Genomic DNA, 18,605 nt, shown 5'->3' with positions numbered 1-18,605 from the left:
TCTCTTTTTCTATGAACAACCCTGTATCCTCAAAAGCTGTCTTGAGCAAGCCCCAGTTCCCAAGATCCCATGTGCAGGCTTGATTTTCTTGATATTTAAAGTCTTGAGAATGAAGGAAATATGGGGCCATCAGGCCATTCACTTGTTGCCTGTCTATTCTCCAGGTACCAAGCAGAAGGAGTCATTAAGGGTGCTCTCAGTAGAGGCATTTTCAATGAAGAACACACATAGGTTAATAGAAAGCAGATCTTGCTAAACAAAGGTAATTGTTACTCTGATTGTAATGGCTGATTTTGTGGGGAAAGTGAAATGAGAGAAGAGACCTCAATTGGGTGGCAGCTTGACATTATGCCACTCAATTATGTTTTTTACAAACAATGCGTTTAGAATTATAAACGAGATTAAGTTCCCCCAAAATGAGTTCATCCTTGAAGAACAACACACGGTGAGTGCGTCTCAGTGAAGCTCAGTATGGAGGGCTGGAGCCAGTTCTCTGGAGAACCTTTTCCTTATTCTCCTTAGGAGAATGATTTCTGGTCACATTATGGAGAACAGACCACAGAGGGATAAGAGTGAGTGAAGGAGGCCATGGCAGTGGGGCAGGGTGTGGCCATGGCGGCAGGTGGATGGACTCAGATTAAGTTTTGGAGGTAGAGCCAGTAGGGGTTGATGGATTGGAAGTGGGTTGTAAGGGAAATGAAGACATCAAAGATGATTCCCAGGCCTTTGACTGGAGATACTAAGTAAGAGGAAGAATCGTTGCTGAAATGGGAAGACTGGGGGAGGAGCCAGTCTAGAGGAAGAAGTTTGATATTCCTATTCATATGCAAGTGAAGGTGTCAAATAGTCAATTAACTTAAACATCAGCAGTTCAATGGAAAGGTCAAGGGTGGGGATAGAAATGTAAGAACCCTCCCTAAATTGTAGCCGAGGATGTGAGGGGGTCCGTCATCCTGTACTACGTGCTGTAAGAACCACTCATGGCAAATTTGGCACATTCTACCTTTATCATTGCCTACCTTCCGTGCGTGGGAATAACGTAACATGTGCACCAGAGTGGATGATAGATTTCTACGGTGAGGGGCCAGGTCTCTTTCTTCTTTGTGTCTTCACATGTAGGAGCTTGGTGACATGTGAGAGCTCCTTCCTTGTGTACTATTGTTCAGAGAGAAAACTGATTTCTTTTTTCTCACCATAAAACCTGGAGGGTTTTTGCTTTGGCTTTGTGTGAGGATCAGGCCATCACAGCTTCTTTCCCACCTCTGAGAGGCTCCCTTCAGCCTCCACCTCTCCTGGAGAGTCAGCAGAGGAAGATGACGACTTGGTGTGTTCTGTGCCTGTGTCTTAACCAGACCTCCCATTTCTTCCTCACCGGAAGCAAAACCAAAACCAAACCCAACCAAAAAAGGCAAATGAAACTCAAACCCTATTTAGAAAACAAGCACAGAGCGTATAGCCCCCTTTCTTTCCTTTAGTTCTCATATCCAAGGAGCTAAGTTTCGTTTTCCTTTGTTGGAGGGGATTGTTTTTCCCTCTCTATTTGCTCTGTGATATTTGCTTAACAACTTCTTAGCACTGGTGTGAAACTACAGTCTGTCTCAGTCAAGTCATTCCCAGAGCTGTTTTCATCGAGGATGTAGAAGTGGTCTCCTAAAATCTCTTACAGGGAAGGTGAGGGAAAGAGTGAGGGAGCTGGCAGCCACGGAAGAATGAGAAAGTGTTTTTACTATAAAAGACTCCTAAAGACACATGTGGGCCTTCATCATAAAGGGTGCAGATTCTATCCAGAGCATCTTGGGAATGTTCTAAACAAATATTTAGCAGACATCAGTGCTGTTTTCATGATGGTGTGTACTATTCTTAATTGGAGAAGGTATAGTACTGAGCTGATAATAAAAATATGCCAGTTGGGTCATCATGCACTTTGTCCAACTGGGAAAGTTTTAGCCTTTTGTGATTAGGAGCCAAAAACAAAAGACAATGTTGTCTTCAGGAGACTCTATCCTCCTAGGATGATGAGCCTGGTGGGCTAGTCATTGGGTTCCCACCATTGCCAGATTCCCATACATTTTGTAGCACCAGCAATTTCATATATTGACCTCCTCGGTTGCGTGAGCCCAGTAACTAGGAATCAATGCTAATCAAGGGAATAAAAAGGGGCAGTGTTGGACATGCAGAACCAAGGAACCTAAAAGCCTATTTATCCTTATCAGATCCATACATCTGAGATACTGACCCATCCTGGGCAAAATTTTCTGACCAGGATTGGTCAGTATGGAGGAAGAATGCTGTCTGGAAGTGGAGAAGGCCCTGAGTCTGTAGCTATGAGTGACAGCAACTGGTACATCAACTGGATTTGCTTCTACAGGCCACCATAGCCAGGCCCGATTCACTGGACAGCTCTCAGAATTCAAAAGGAAACGAGCCCCATGTGGGGATTTTGAGAACGCCAGTGGAAGTGTCGTAGGGCCACAGTTAGCTCTTCCCTATGGCTCTACCCCACAGCGTTTTGCTAGAGATTTTGAGCAGGACGTCGTTCATTTCCTATATATGAGTTTGATGGAATGCAAACAGATTTCTGTGATAATTACTCTCCCCTTTATACTGTTAATACAATTTCTAGTATAAGTTCTAAAAGTTCATTTAAAAATACATTACTTAATTCTGAAAATACAAAGCATCCTTAAAAATAAAAATGGATTTGTCTTACTTTGCAAATCTCTTTGAACACCTATGAAACTAAATTAATCAAAATAATTAGTGAGGAAGAGAAGACTATAAGATTAAATTAACATACACACACACACACACACACACGAGATAAGGCATCATTCAACAGAATAACCCACAAATGAGTCCCAGGAAATCTCTAAAGTATGCCAGAATAATGGAATCTTCATGGTTTTGAACTAAATCAGGGCTCTTGGCGTGATGCTATTACGCATAAGTGTGCACTCCCCCTGTCCCAAATCCTAACTCCAAGAAGGAAAGCTGACTTTGTTCATGGTTTAAACAAATCCATTGTGTAATTCATATTTGCTATATCCTTTCTTAAATATTTGGTTTTGAGATAATCCATTTAGTACCGTCTCACCATAGGAATGACAAGACTGCAGTTGAAGGCTGGAGGTTATTGCCTGGGCAGCTCAGTGACTGAATCACCTGCGGAGCTGGAGCAGCCCTTGTTTCTTCTCTGCACACCAGCAGACAAAACAGGTGTGATGCATAATGCATGTATATTGATAAAGCACTGTGTGCGGAGGCTCCAAGATAGACATTAGTAAATGTAACACATTTGAACTTGCTTCCCAGCGGAATCCTGCAAATAAAGATCTGCTCCACAGCTGAGTGCATATCCAGCCAAAGAGCCCACGGTCCCCCTTCAGATGTGATGTCAGGTCCTCTTGTAACCCCTGCCAGTTCAGCCAGTCAAAGACATCTACAACCTGGAAGAGAGAAGGTCACACTAAGGGGTCATCCATCCCAGGAGAGAAGGGCCCTGGAGTAGGAGAAGTGGCCACAGACCAAAAAATGGGAGGCTGGGTTCCAGCTATGTTGCCAAGAATTAGCTCTCTGATCTTGGGCAAGCCACCTAATTTCTTTGGATTAAATACTCTCTAACTTTGAACTCTAAATAATTCTGTAATTCTTTCCTCAGAACTTCACCCTTAACCCCACCACCTACCCCACTTCTTACCCTGCCTGTCTCAGAGAGAAAGTTATAGCTTGGAAGAATGGCCCTAATTCTGTTGGTGGGTGTGGAGAGGCAGGCAAGAATGCATTGGACCTTTGCTGTAGCCAGTTGCTTGACTACAGGGCAGCAAGTGCCCCTTAAAACAGCTGCCTGGCCGGGAGCTGTCCTTGGTAGCCAACATGCCCTCATCCTGGAGGTCTAGTGCGTCTTCCCTTTTCTAATTTCTTTAAGATAAAATGTGCGACCTCTAGCCCTCACTGTGATGAGGGCCTTTCTGGATTCTTCCTGATGCTACATGTATTGGTAGAAATTTGTGCAGTTACTTTGTCATGGGATATATTTAAAGCTATGCCAGAATCAGGATATATTTCACCTGGGCAAGAATTGTTCTTTTAGAGAATTTAGTTTTTTTATATTCCTATGCCATATATAATAATCTATATGTCCCCCTATAGGGTTTATGGATTAGAATCCACTCCATTTTTATATTCATTGGCTTAGAAATTTGGAAAACGCTATTTATTTAGCAGGTCACCGAATGAAGTCCATCTTTAAGGAAAAAAAAAAAAAAAGAACAAAACTCTCCTCTACTATAATTGAATTTTCTCTAAAGTTGTTAACCACCGTTATGTGGGATTGAGGGCTATAAAAACTTCTAAATTTTAGATATGCTGCAGTTAAACCAATAGACTAAAACCTAGTTTGAATTATATCTGTGAAACTGTATTATTCTAGAAATAATTCCAGTAAAAATGCCATAAGAATGATTTTTTGGGGGGGGGGAGATTTAGGCTTTCTCCTCCAATTTCATCTCTGATGGTCTTATGACACCTTATGGCAGTTCAAAACAGAATTACAACAGTTATATGCATTAGTCAAACATTTATTCACCTGCCCACATTGAAAATTTTCTATCTGTTTTGTCAATAGTTTTAGGTGTCCTCTTGGCATGGGCTTCTTGCTTTATTCCTGGTTATCACCTTAATTGATCAATCAAGTATTAGTTCCAGCTGATTGCCATTCATTAAGGCTTCTTTTAAAATTTCCCAGAGAAAGTCAACTCCTACTGTCTTTCCCCGAAAATAAGACCTAGCTGGACAATCAGCTCTAATGCAGCTTTTATATTAATTTTTACTCCAAAAGCTGCATTAGAGCTGATTGTCCAGCTAGATCTTATTTTCGGGGAAACATGGTATTTGCCGTGTATTTTAGATACTCTATATGAAGTCCATGAGACCCAGAAAGAAAACTTAATTATTTAAAGGAAGAAGACTGAGTCTTAATCATGTGGTCTGAAGGCACCCAGAAAGAAAATACATCTGCTAACTTGAAAAACAATAAATTATATCAGGTAAGTCACACATCAGGTTGTTTAATTGTAGAGACTCTATCAACATTTCTTGACCTTGCAATAGCATTTTATTAAATGTAGCATGCAAATACTGTTATGTGTTCTATAAAGCTAAGTAGAGACCCTGCCCTATGAGTGTTTACAGTCAAAATCCATCTTCTTTGTACTTACCACAGCTGAAATTAAGTGCAAAGGCTAAAGAAATATAGTTCTTGAGAAATACCCCAAATTCATGCATCTGGAGATATTTTTTATCTCCAAATGAATGATAGAAAAAGAATCATCTCTTGACAATTAGGTAGAGCTACATCCAATGATTGCTCCTTGCAGCTCCCTTTCAGATTGGGAATGGCTCAGGGATGCAGAATAGAAGGATTTGAGAGATATTCACACCATCAGAGATGCCACCTGTCACACCACTGGAAACCTCACAAAGAAGAGGGCCTACTATTCTGCAAATCAAGTTAAGGTCAACCCTCAATGGTAGAGCCTTTTTGTAGCTCTTACTAATGGTCCTTTATAATATAAAATTCTGCAGGGTACAGGTTATATGTGTTTTTCCCCTTGTTTGGGTTTCTAGAGAGATCTATAAAGACCTCCCCACAAAGGGTGGGTGTTTGAGGGAGTAATCTGGGTTCTTTCTCCCTGCTGATGGGCTGCACGGCGAGGGAGGGCTAGAAAGCCACTGTCCATGCCTGTGCCATTGAGTGGGGCCACAGCTCCAGGGCTCTGTTTCTATCAGGGAAGTTCCCTGGCTCTGGTGCAGTGGCTGAAACCAGCTCTCCTGCTTCTTGTTTCCAGTCAGTGAACCTACTGCTCAGGGCTTCCTGTGCCCTTGCCCTCTCCTGTGTAGAGATGGGAGTCTGCGGTCCGGCAGCCCTCTGGATACGTCTTGAGGTCTAGAAGGGAGAGGGAAAGCTCCATTGCAGCCTCAGCTCGTCTCGTGTCCTCTCACCCTGTTTTCTGGGGCAGCCCTGGCCCAAGGGAGGAGCTATGCCTTGGTTCTCATTTAGGCCGTCAGCCCCTTGTGTCAATTTCTCCTCTGCTTTAAATCTACAGGTGAGACGGAGTGAGTCTTAGGCTCCAGGATACCAGTTTATTGGCTGGTGATCTCACGAGAACCGGCATCTGTACTTGGTTATGCTGAGTGAGCCCATCTCCAGGTAATATGGTGGGTGAGGGGTCTTCTTTAAAGACTGCTGCAGGGGGAGCTAAATGAGTGCTGACACGGTGGGGGTGGGGTGGGGGTGTCTGAACAGGGTCACGTGAAAGTGACATTGACTCTATCTACGTTTGTTGAATTGACGCATCCCACTACACTTGATTCCTCTTCGTTTATTTTTTGCAGCTCCAAAAAACAAAAACAACCAACCCCCACATCTCCCGTCAAAAAAAACCTAACTTTCTTAAAACAAAAAGGAAAGAGTTGTTGCATTGCCTTATTTGATTTCAGGGAGAGTTGACACAAATAAATTATTCATGTCAGAGAGGAAAATGTAGCAATTATCTTATTAATAGCAGTGTTGTGCGAAACCAGCCTCCAGATAACCCATGAGCCATAGCTCACGTGTCAGGATTGCTGTTCTGCCAGCTGGGCCATCTTCCTACTCCGGGCAGGTCAGATTCTGATGATAAGCCGATATCTTCTTTTTTGATTTTTTAACTTTTTTAAAATTAAATTTTATTGAAGTGACAATGATTAGTGAAGTTACATTTGTTTCAAGTGTACAATTCTATAATACATCATCTATATATCACATTGTGTGTTCACCACCCAGAGTCAGTTCTCCTTCCATCACCATATATTTGATCCCCTTTATCCTCTTCTACTATCCCCTCTCCCCTCTTAGCCTGTGGTAATCACTGAACTGTTGTCTAAGTCTATGAGTTTTGTTTCTTTGTTGCTTTCAGTTTTATATCCCACATATGAGTGAAGTCATATGGGTCTTGACTTTTTCTGTCTGACTTAATTCCCTTAGGATAATAATCTCAAGATCCATCCATGTTGTCACAAATGTCAGTATTTCATCTTTTCTTATGGCACAGTAGTATTCCATTGTGTATATATACCGCATCTTTATCCATCATCTATCGAAGGGCACTTTGCTTATTTCCATGTCTTGACCATGGTTAATAATGCTGAAATGAGTATCAGAGTACATACATCTTTACGGTTAAATGTTTTCAGATTTTTTGGGTAGATACCCAGGAGAGGAATTGCTGGGTCATATGGTAGTTCTATTCTTAATTTTTTGAGGAACCTCCACACTGCCTTCCATAGCGGCTGCACCAGTCTGCATTCCCACCAACGTGTATGAGGGCTACTTTTCCCCCATAATCTCTTCAAAACCTGTTATCATTTGTCTTGTTGATGATAACGATTCTAACAGTTGTGAGGTGATATCTCATTGTGATTTTGATTTTGATTTGCTAGTGAAGTTGATTGAGCATCTTTTTATATATCTGTTGGCCATTTGTTTGTCTTCTTGGGAGAAGTTTCTGTTCATGTTCTCTGCCCATTTTTTAATTGGATTGTTTGTCTTTTTGTTGTTGATTTGTATGAGTTCCTTATATATTTTGGATATTAGCCCCTTATCAGAGATGTTGTTTGCAAATATCTTCTCCCATTCGGTTGGTTGCCTCTTTGTTTTGTTGATGGTTTCTTTTGCTGTGCAGAAGCTTTTTAATTTGAGATAGTCTCATTCATTTATTTTAGATTTTACTTCCCTTGACTTTGAAGTCAAATTCATAAAACCCTCTTTGAACCCAAGGTCCACAAGTTTAGTACCTATGTTTTCTTCAATGCAGTTTATTCTGTCAGGTCTCATGTTTAGGTCTTTGATCCAGTTTGAGTTAATTTTGGTACGTGGTGACAGATAACAGTCTAGTTTCATTCTTTTGCATGTGAGCCAGTACCTTCTTGATTCTCCATGGATTTCAGGCCCTTGAGTGATAATAGCAGAGAAGGCCATTGTGTGGCCAAAGACAGAAATGTTCAGACATGGAGCATGTGGTCCCATAACGAACACCACTGCTGGGAACTCTTGCCTCCTTAACGTTTGGTTAAAAAATGCCTTTTAAGACAGTTTATGTCCAATGTTCCTTGTCCTAGTTTATCTTAACATTCCTAGAACATCAGTAAAGCAAGACAAAAACAACAATAAAAAACAAAAAATGAAAAAAATAAAGTTTTTGTTTTACTTATTACATGTATTGAAGTTTAGCTGACAACCTAAGCTCTAAAAGGCAATCATCTTTAAAAACAAAACCAGATTTGCCTATGTGATATTGTGACATAATAAGAAATATATATTTGATCTTTGTCACTGGTTCCTGACACAGAGCTCCTAAACCCTTCGAATTTCCCCAGAGGGGTGAGAGGAGCATCTTTGCTATTGATAATAAAGCCCTGTAATCCACACTTGAGTTTATGTGAATGAGGTAACTCTGGAGGATGGGGGCTTGTTGCCAGAGGAACCAACCATGTGATTAGAGGCGTGGGACTTTTGACCTCCCCCTTCCCCCACTTTGCCAGAGAGTGCGGAGGGGCTAAAGATTGAACTTATTATCAGTGGCTAATGATTTAATCAATCACCAATATAATTGAATCCCCACGAAATCCCTAGATAACAGGGATTGGGACACTCCGGGCTGGTGAACACATCAAGGTGCTGGGAGGGTGGTGCCAGGGAGGGCACGGAAGTCTCCCAGCCTCCGCCAACATGTTATTCTCTACGTTTCTACCATTTGGCGGTTCCTGAGCTGTATCTTTTATAATAAACCCAGTAATAGTATGTAAAGTGATCTCCTGAGTTCTGTGATCTGTTCTAGGAAATTATTGAACCTGAGAATGGGGTCATGGGTCCCCTTCATTTATAGTCAGTGGGTGAGAAGTACCAGAAGCCCAGACTTGCGAATGGCGTCTGAAGTGGGGGCAGTCTTGTGGGATTGACCCATTAACCTGTGGGGTTTGTGTTGACTGCTGATAGCTAGTGTCAGAATGGCTTGGTGTGTAAAACACACACATTTGGTGTGAGAAGTAAGTTTTCTGTTAACCAAGATATGGGTTATACTTTTGTCCTCAATGTCCATATAGGATATTTTTGTCTACAAGTGACACAAACACAGCTCAAATTAATTTGACATATGAGGTCTGACAATTAAGCTTGCAAACTCGCCACCGTGTGCTTACATTGGCAGCACTGTACAAACATCTCGGTAAGGTTTCATAACCTTGGTACATCAGTGTCTCACAGCTGTGTTCACGTCGACATGTGGCAATATCTTGCTAAATGGCATTCATTATTGTTGCGTGTTTCTGTGTGCCATTGTGAGAATGTCTGAGCTTGAATTAGAGCAACGAGCAAACATTAAATTTCTTGTTAAACTTGTCAAGAGAGGAAGTGAAATCAAGGACATGTTAATCCAAGTTTATGGGAATATTGCCATGAAGAAAATGGCAGTGTACAAACGGACTAAACGTTTTTCTGAGGGGAGAGAATGCATCACTGACGAAGAGAGATCAGCGTGGCCAGTAGTGAGCAGAACTGACGAAAACATTGGAAAAACTCATCGAATTTTGCATCAAAATCATCAGTTGACTGTGAGAAGCAAAGCAGACCAAGTAAACATCGATAGAGAAACAGTTATGAAAATCTTAACTAAAAATCTTGGCATAAGAAAGGTGTGTGCAAAAATTGCCCTGAAGGAGCTCACCAATGAACAAAAGCAAAGGAGTCAAAGTTTGCCAAGACCTTTTGGAGAGGCAAGACGATGTTTTGGGCGGTGTTACCACTGGTGATGAAACATGGACGTACCAGTACGACCCTGAAACAAAGCATTAAAGTGCACTATGGAAGTCAGCCAATTCTCCATGACCAAAAGAGTTCCGTCAGTCCAAACTGAGAATCAAAACAATGTTGCTAACTTTTTTTGATGTCAGAGGGATTATTCATTATGAATTTGTACCAACTGGAGAAACAAACAGTTAATCAAGTTTACTATTTGGTAGTGCTGAAAAGGCTGCGTGAAAAAGTTAGATGAAAATGACCTGAACTTTTCACCAACAATTCATGACTTTTGCATCATGACAATGCACCAGCTCACACAGCACTGTCTGTGAGGGAGTTTTTAGCCAGTAAACAAATAACTGTATTGGAACACCCTCCTTACTCACCTGATCTGGCCCCCAATGACTTCTTTCTTTACCCAAAGATAAAGGAAATATTGAAAGGAAGACATTTTGATGACATTCAGTACATGAAGGGTAATAAAATGACAGCTCTGATGGCCATTCCAGAAAAAGAGTTCCAAAATTGCTTTGAAGGGTGGACTAGGCACTGGCGTCAGTGCATAGCTTCCCAAGGGGAATACTTCAAAGGTGACCATAGTGAAATTCAGCATTGGGGTATGTAGCACTTTTTCTAGGATGAGTTTGTGACCTTAATTGTCAGACCTCGTATGTTTCCTGTATCAGGAAACCCAGGAGTGTCCAGGCTTGAGGGGCACAGGCAGTGACAGCAGGATGCTGCCTCTCCACCTCTTGCATCTGCTTCTCCCTGAGTCAGTCCTGCCCAGGCAGGTTCTTCACGTGGTGGCAGAGATGTCTGCCATCTTCCTGGTGATAATCCATGGAGAGTGTCTCCTTTCAGATAATTCTAGCAAAGTCCCTGTAGGGAGGTGGGGTACTGCCTTCCCTGACTCAGGTGGATGTGTGTCCCTGAAATAATCACTGTGGCTAGTGGCTTGTGTTTCTCACATGAACCAAGCTAGAGTCGTGTTCCATCCCCTAGGGCAGGGGGAGAGGTCAGCCTCAATCACATCTATTGGAAAGACTTCCCCATAAGGGGTTCTGTTACTGAAAGGAACTAGGGGGAAGAGAAAATGGGAGGACAAAAACTATGATTATAGCTGTCCACCCCAGCAACCTTCCAGAACGAAGTAGGAAGCAAACTTAAGGTCCCAAATCATTGGCTTTCTTTATTTGAGCTGCTAGACTCACTGGTTTCATGCCTTTCCATTTTTTCTAGGATGAAAATGTGGTCAAGAGGGTACCCTCATCAGCATCTAAGGGACTCTTTCACATGTTTATACCCAGGAGACATTTTTCATGATGTAGTTGAGGTTCAATATTTATTTTGACTCATGCTTGGAGTCAAAGCCATATGGAAATTTGAATGCTAGAGGACAGTGATCCCTGCATGGCTCAGGTTAGGGCTAATGGCTGATATGTGGACATGTCACCACAGAAGAGGGAGCATTGCAAGGTTTGCAGTATCATCCCTCTTGGTAATGGAATGTTATTTTGTGTTTGAGCCATTCTGTTATTAAGAAACAGATACTCTTCAATCGAATTGCAAGGAGAAGCAAAAATTGATTGTCAACAAATTTGTGGCTTAGATGTTATTACTCCGAATAAATTGCAAGGGGAAAATGGCCTTTATGAGGGTGTTGATATATTTTTAATAGAAATTCTCCATCCCTGATAGAGCAGATTACAAATGTTTCCAAGGGAAAATGGTACAGTAGGTTTATCATAGAAGCGCTTTCTGCTGTTATTAGTAAATTGACTTTCTTCAGTGCCAGGAAACTCTGATAGCATTTACTAAGCAAGAGACACAAACACCCTCTCTATCACTGAAATTTTAGGCCGTTTACATACTGTGCCGTCATTTTTAATTACTTGGGAAAATTATGTGCAAGGAAAACAACTATTAGAACTGAGTTGTAGCGATGGAGAGGAAAAAATCATTATCTTGCAGTTTCTATATTTTTAATTCTTCACTTAGAATGTTGACCTAGATGTGAAGTAGTGTGTATCAGCACAATGGTCTTTGATCTTGTTTCCCCCTTTTCACTGGAGCTCTGTTTCGACACAAGAGTTGCAGCGGGGCTGACCAAGTTTGGTGATGTGGACTGAGGGGGCAGCAGAAGGCAGTCATATGTCCCCAGGGGGAAAGCAGGGAGCAGTGTGTTGGCTTCTGTGAACTCTACTATGGCGTCTGTTTGTCCTGTGTGTGCCATGCTGCCTGGAGGGCCTGGAGCAGGAGGATGAAGTCCTACCAGGGCAGTGAGGGGTCTCACTGTCTCATAATCCCCAGGGCTTGTCTGAGCTGAGCAAGAGAGACAAGTCAGGGACATTGAAAGGTTGGAGAAACCCCGCTGGAAAGCAGGCAGAGTGGGCAGCACTCACCTGACCACCAACTGACTTCTTTGGACACCCTGTGCAGGAGACATAGGTGCTTCAAACTCAGAAATGGCCGCTGAAGCCACGAGTGCCTTTCCCATTTCCAGGTACAGAGTAGTGATCATGTTGCACACCCAGGCTGAAGTAAATCTCATGACCCGGTGTCTGCCAGGCACACTCAGGCTCTTTCTATAATAGTCGGGTAGGGTCTCCCATATAGAACTTTGGGAACGTGGACGAAGGGATGTGTTGAGAACAGCTAGGTCTGCATTCTAGAGTGAGATAGATACAGATAGATGGACATAGATATAAATATGCAAATAATTTATCAGATAACATATTATAATATGTAATGTATGAAATATATTAATATGTATCCAATACGTGTATATCTGCAATATGTATTACATATGCAATCTATTAATATGTTACACATTATATAGTATACATAATTATAATAACGTATAACACTAATAACACATCTCTAGAATCTATACTATATTATTAATATACGTGATACATTGGATTGCACGTGCATTTATTTATTGAGACACACACGATGCGGTAGGATGTGTTGTCCAGTTTTGTCCCTTCCTACACAGTGAGCGCATGTGTCCTGTGGGTCAGGACGAGCACCTCTTCCAGCCCAGTTTGGACTGGGGGGTTCTTCCCGGGTTCTGAGGACCCTCCTCTGTGGTCCACACCATCTGGGCTGCAATTTAACCCCTTGTTTTTAAGGTCCTAGTGACTAACTGCAGAATATTACAGAACATATCTCTGCTTAGGTGACTTGTTTTCAGTAATGGAGTTTTCCAGAAACTCTGCTTCCCTTTCCTGTGTCTGCAAAGCATCTAGAAGGGATGGTACTAGCCCAGGGGGCACTAAGACCTGTACTTCGAGGTTCAGGTGCTTCCACTTGCCCATCGTTGTGTAAACTCAAGTTTGTGTTGTTTTTCTGTGATGAATTTGGGGCTACCCCTGAATATCCCTTAGAGACATGTTCACTTTTCCAGAAGGAGTCCTGTGATTAACACAGGACCTGCCCCATCCTGTACTTCTCGTTCTTCGTTGGACGCTGAGATCCATGGATCTATGTCTCCCTGATTTGTCAATGTGGGAAGGGCTGAAGGGCATGGACTGCTGCCAGGTGGGCTCTATGGTGTCAACATGGCTTTGGTGCAGGCAGAAGGTTCAATGCCCTCTGCTTCCGAGGGACTAGCACTTCTCCAGTACTGAGTTCCAATACCCTGCCTTGCTGGACAGACTTGGAGAGCTCGCAGTTTGCTGGTGGCCCAGGCTTCAGCCCTGTGCCTCCCCCTCCCCCATTCCAGGTGGGGAAGAACTGGGAACCCAGAGAAGCACCGGCTTAGAATGGCTCCTCTGAAAAGCAGTGCTGTTGGCAACACTGCTCACAGGGCACTGGGGAGTGTTAGGGGTTGAACTGTGTCCCTTCTGAATCCATATGCTGACCAACTGTTACCTCAGACTGTGACCTTATTTGGAGATAAGGTCCTTGCAGATGTAAATAGTTAAGAGGAGGTCACACTGGAGTAGGGTGGGCCCCTCATCCACTATGGCTGTTGTCCTGTAAGGGAAATTTGGATAGGGAGACAGATACACACACACCCAGGGAGAACCCCATGTGAAGATGAAGGTAGAGATTGAAGGCCGAAGATTGCCAGCAAATAGCCAGAAACTAGGGAAAGGCCTGGAACAGATGCTCCCTCACAGCCCCAGTAGAACTAACTGGCTAACACCTTGATCTTGGACCCCCAGTCTCCAGAACTGGGAGACAATAAAGTTTGGTCTTTAAGCCACCAGTTTGTGGAGCTTTGTATGGTAGCCCTAGGGAACTAAAACAGGAGCATTTAGGGTTAATTTTCTTTTGTGAGCTGGCCTGAGTTCTGAACAATTAACTTCAAAAGAACTTTTGGAGCACAACCCATTTGTCAGTTGGGAACTGCCTTACAGCAAAGCAAAAGCTCTCTGTCATGTTGACAATTATTTGGGACACGCAGTTCTCAGCTCCCAAGAATGTTCAAGATGATATTTTTAGTGAGTTTTAAGTGGTTGTAGTATCTTAAAACAGGTTGTCAAAAGAATAATATTTTAGGTTTTATAGCACTTTTGACCTTCTCCTTCTTCTTTATCTTTATTTTCTTTTAGAATTGCCCTTTATAAATGTTTTTCCCTTACGATTTTTCATTTGTTCAGAACTACAAATCAATACAATTAGATATAAAAGCCTTAGCTGAAAATAAAAGCAAATTAATGTATATGTTGAAGGAACATTCGGTGCAATTTTTCTCTTCCAATTAGCCCAATTAGTCAGTGACATCTAGGACTGGTCTTCCAGAAATAGCTATGGCCCAAAGTCCAGTGCTCAACTTTAATGAGTTGTTCTGAGAGAGCTGGTCTTCCTGCAGAAATTGATAAGTACAAGATGTTCTGGGTAATAATTCCAAATGTTTATGCTGCTTTTATACAGGTTCATTAATTTTTGTCAATTAAATTTAGGCATTAAAATTTTTTTAAGAAGTAGCTTTTCATTGCTTACATGAAACTGCCAACAAAAGGTTATGATTCTCTAACATAGTACATTTTGCACTACCATACTGTTCAATATAGACTGTGAACACACACAGTTCTCACTTTAAATTCCTAATTGGGCAAGATTGGGAAAGCCCAGAAGAGTTACAGCTTCTACAATTGGCATTTTTCCAGTAAGCACCACACTCCGCAGTTTCTCCTCTTGAGGATAAGACTATGTTTCACAACCAGGAGAACTTGGAACTAAGAGATCATGAGTATGCTCTTCTGCAACCTGGTGGCTGGAGCTTGCCTCGTCCCAGTGAGTGGAAAAGTACAATGAAGCAGCTTCATAAAAAAAGAACTGCTTCGAAATGGTAACTGGGTGTCCAGCCCTTATTGGCCTGTGGGTCCAAATTCAAATCACATTTTCTTCATCCGCAAAGTGGCATGAATTTAACCTTCTCCCTGTGGGTGCCTGCTCCCCTCCAGTGGTGTTGGCTTTTCGGGCTCAATGTGCCCAGTTCTCTCATGATGTCCATCTCCATCCTCATCTTCTTGTCACTACCTCACAGCCCCTGCTGTCAGTGGCCCTCAGGGGGAGTCCCCTCTGGTGGACACAGCCTCTCTTCTTTTGATGAAGAGTGCAGGGCCGCTATTTCACACTGGAGGGAGCGTTACTCACCCCCTTTGCCTCTTTGTCTCCAACGGAAATCAAGCCCTTCCATGTAGAGTCCATTGCACAGTTGAAATCAGGCTGCAGAGGTAAGGTCTACTGAAGGTTTATGGGTAATCGAAGGGAAGCACGATGCCAGTTTATGACGTTAGGAGGTACGTTAGGCTTTCAGAGGGAGTCGTCACCCCACTCATTATAGCCATACCACTCAAAGTCCAACCATTGCAAGGTCAAAGGGAAGACAGCTCCCCCTTTGCCCCAAACTGACATCAGTCTCCAAAGTCTGCATTCCATATTCCCACATCCACCCCTTCCTAGGGGGTTGGATCCTGGGAACGGATCTCTCAGGGGAATGGATCCTGGGAATATGCGCTCATTCTAGAGGAAACTGCTCACCTCTCACTACAGAGGCTCCCAGGATGATCATGTCAGAAGAGGCTAGTTCACCACCAAGGTGTTCTCCAATGACCAGCACCAGTCCATGCACATAATACCAGTGTGAACGCCGACAGCCCAGTGTAGCTTGCGTCTTGCCAGGTCAAGTCTATTTCCCTTTGTAGCCCACACTCCAGCATTAGGGGAAGGTTGATGTCTTCATGACTTTCCTGAAGTTCCAGGTCTCACGTTGGGGAATCCAGTGAGTCACTCTGAAAGATTGACAGACATCCTCAGTAAGTAATAGCTCTTTCTAAAATTCACATCAAACCAAGACTCATTTCTTTCCTCTCTTCCCCCTCCTATCCTTGCAATAAAAAGTCAACAAAGACACAGTTCCAACTCAATCACATGTAATCTGGCTTTGCATTTGGGTCACCTCATAAGTTTCTTTTAGAACAATGGGCAGGTACTCACTTCCCTCAATCGAGCCATCCTCAAGCCTCCCCATCATGAGATAGTTCTGTAGCTCCAGAAATCTTAGAGCCTTAGAGTTGCAAATAGTGCACCTTCCTACATAGACCCCAAGAGCTGTATTTCACAGGCTGTGTTGCTCTCAACAAAAATTTTGTCAGGTAGGTGAAAGGTCAATTTTTATGTTTACAAAGCTAAATTGAGGAAGAAATCATCTGAAACTGTAGTCAGCAGGGCTGCATGTTGGGAATCTCAGGGTATAGGTTCCAACCTTGGCTGGTGTTGTTCTTCCTGATACCCTCAGGACGTTTCAGTGTTTAAAAGTCCTAAGTCCTGAAAAGGGTGAGCAGTATGCTGATTCCATGTGTAGATAATGTTGTGTATTTTTTTTTTTTTTTTTTAGCAAAGCCATATTTTCCCCCTAATTTTTTGTGGTTTGTACATACTTCCTCCCTGGAAAATTCAGTTTCTTCTAGGAGCACTCATGAGTCACCATGTTGATGATGGTAGTTGGCTCAAGGGACGTCAGAGATGAGAGACCACCATCTGTGCAATGGCTCATGGGATGCTGGGGAAGGCAGGTTTACAAACAAATGACCATGACACAGTATAAAAACTGTAATAGTGGAATTTATTAAATTACAAGGAGAACGCAGCACGTGGTGGAATTCTGCCTGGTTAAGGTTCAGTGAAAGAGAAAGTGAAGAACTGGTTTTTTTTTTTTTTTTTTAAGATTTAATATTAGCAAGATGAGTAGATCTTAAGGCAGCTGAGCAGGGAAAGCTTTTCTAAACACAGACAGTATGAGCAAAGGCCTGGAAGTATCTGAGAAGGACCAGATTGTCTGCTCTGACTACACTGGAAGGTAGAGACAGAATGGAGTTGAGTCTGGAAAAAGAAACTAGTGTCAGTTTGTGAGGTGTCTTGGCAGCCATATTAGGGAATTTGGAGTTCATTTTACAGGTAGTGCAACTTCTCAGGTACTTGTAAGCTGGCATGGCAGAGAGCGCAAGCAAAATGTGTGCTTCCTTTTGCAGGGTATGGAGATTATCAACAGGGGGCCAGAGAATGACAGTTGGAGAGCGGGATGGTTCTGGTTTGGGAACATCACTGTTTGTGGGACAAGATGCCCTGAAAAGCAGCTGCATGTTTTGGTCTCTTTGAAAGTTTTGTCTGTGTCCCTACAACTTGATGTCACTATCCATCAAATTATTCCACAATCTTCCCTTGTCCTCACCACATGCTCATCAAACTGTCTTTTGTTTATAACAGTCCATGTTAGAGTTTTCAAAGGGGAGACAGTGTGCCGAGCAGAGAGGTAAGTATCATGGTGGGTAGATCATTCTTTTGTTGTGAATTAAGAAACTGTCATTCTCATTTATACATCAGCCTCTTGAGGACAGATGGAGACAGTAGCTGGGAAACCTCTGAGTAGCTGGCACCACCGAGGACCGAGTCACTGCTCCCTCCTACTCTCCTGGGAGACTGGGTTCTCATGGGTCTTCTCAGGCAGCTTCTGGAGCTCTCGTCACTGCAGATGCAACACTTGTCAGCCCTTCTCATAAAGGCTCTTGTGGGAAGACTTTGAACCATTTGCTAAAATTAGATTTTTGGTTTACCATTAGCTTTCTATTACCCACATTCTGTCTGTGTCAGGTAATTGAAATGCGAAGACAAATCAGCAGCGTTACATAGCGTTATCTATCATTCTGTATTTCCATGGTCTTTTGTGGTTTTGTTCCTTTAGGGTGGCATCTCATTAGACCAAGACCTCGCCTGAGAAACCATTCGTCATTAAAAAAATCCTCGTTGTGACACCACAGTGCGTGGTGAAGCGAGGTTGCCGCTGGGCGTGCGACATCCAGCATGGCGGTGGCTCCTCCCCCGGAGGTGTGGAGCTCAGTTTCTCCTGCTCTGAGAAGCCCATTTCCTGTCACTCTCAATCAAGCCTCCCTTTCTTTTGTGCCTTGATGTAACTTTGTCGTTCAATAAGCCTGACTCATAAATCCACTAGGATTATTAATGTCCTCATGACTTCTGCACGAGAGAGTGGCAGTGTCTGACCTATGATTCAGGACATAGCTTCTTGAAGAGAGGAAGGCTGGGATTGCACAGGTGAGATATTTATATACTTTCCCAAGATTTTAAGGACAGGTAAGATGGTGCATACATCCTGGAAGGAGAAGTCGGAAGAACAGTGGATGTGAGCCACTAGGAGAATAAAAAGGATATCATTAACGATTAATCTGAAGAAGTATGGGTGCATAAGATTGTTTTTCTGCGAGGCACTAAGAAATGTTTGCACTTTTCATACTAAAAT

This window comes from Rhinolophus sinicus, chromosome 3 (assembly GCF_057876585.1).
Source record: "Rhinolophus sinicus isolate RSI-liver-muscle chromosome 3, RSI-T2T, whole genome shotgun sequence".
NCBI classification, from domain to species: Eukaryota; Metazoa; Chordata; class Mammalia; order Chiroptera; family Rhinolophidae; genus Rhinolophus; species Rhinolophus sinicus.
Note: the sequence above shows the minus strand (reverse complement) of the source record.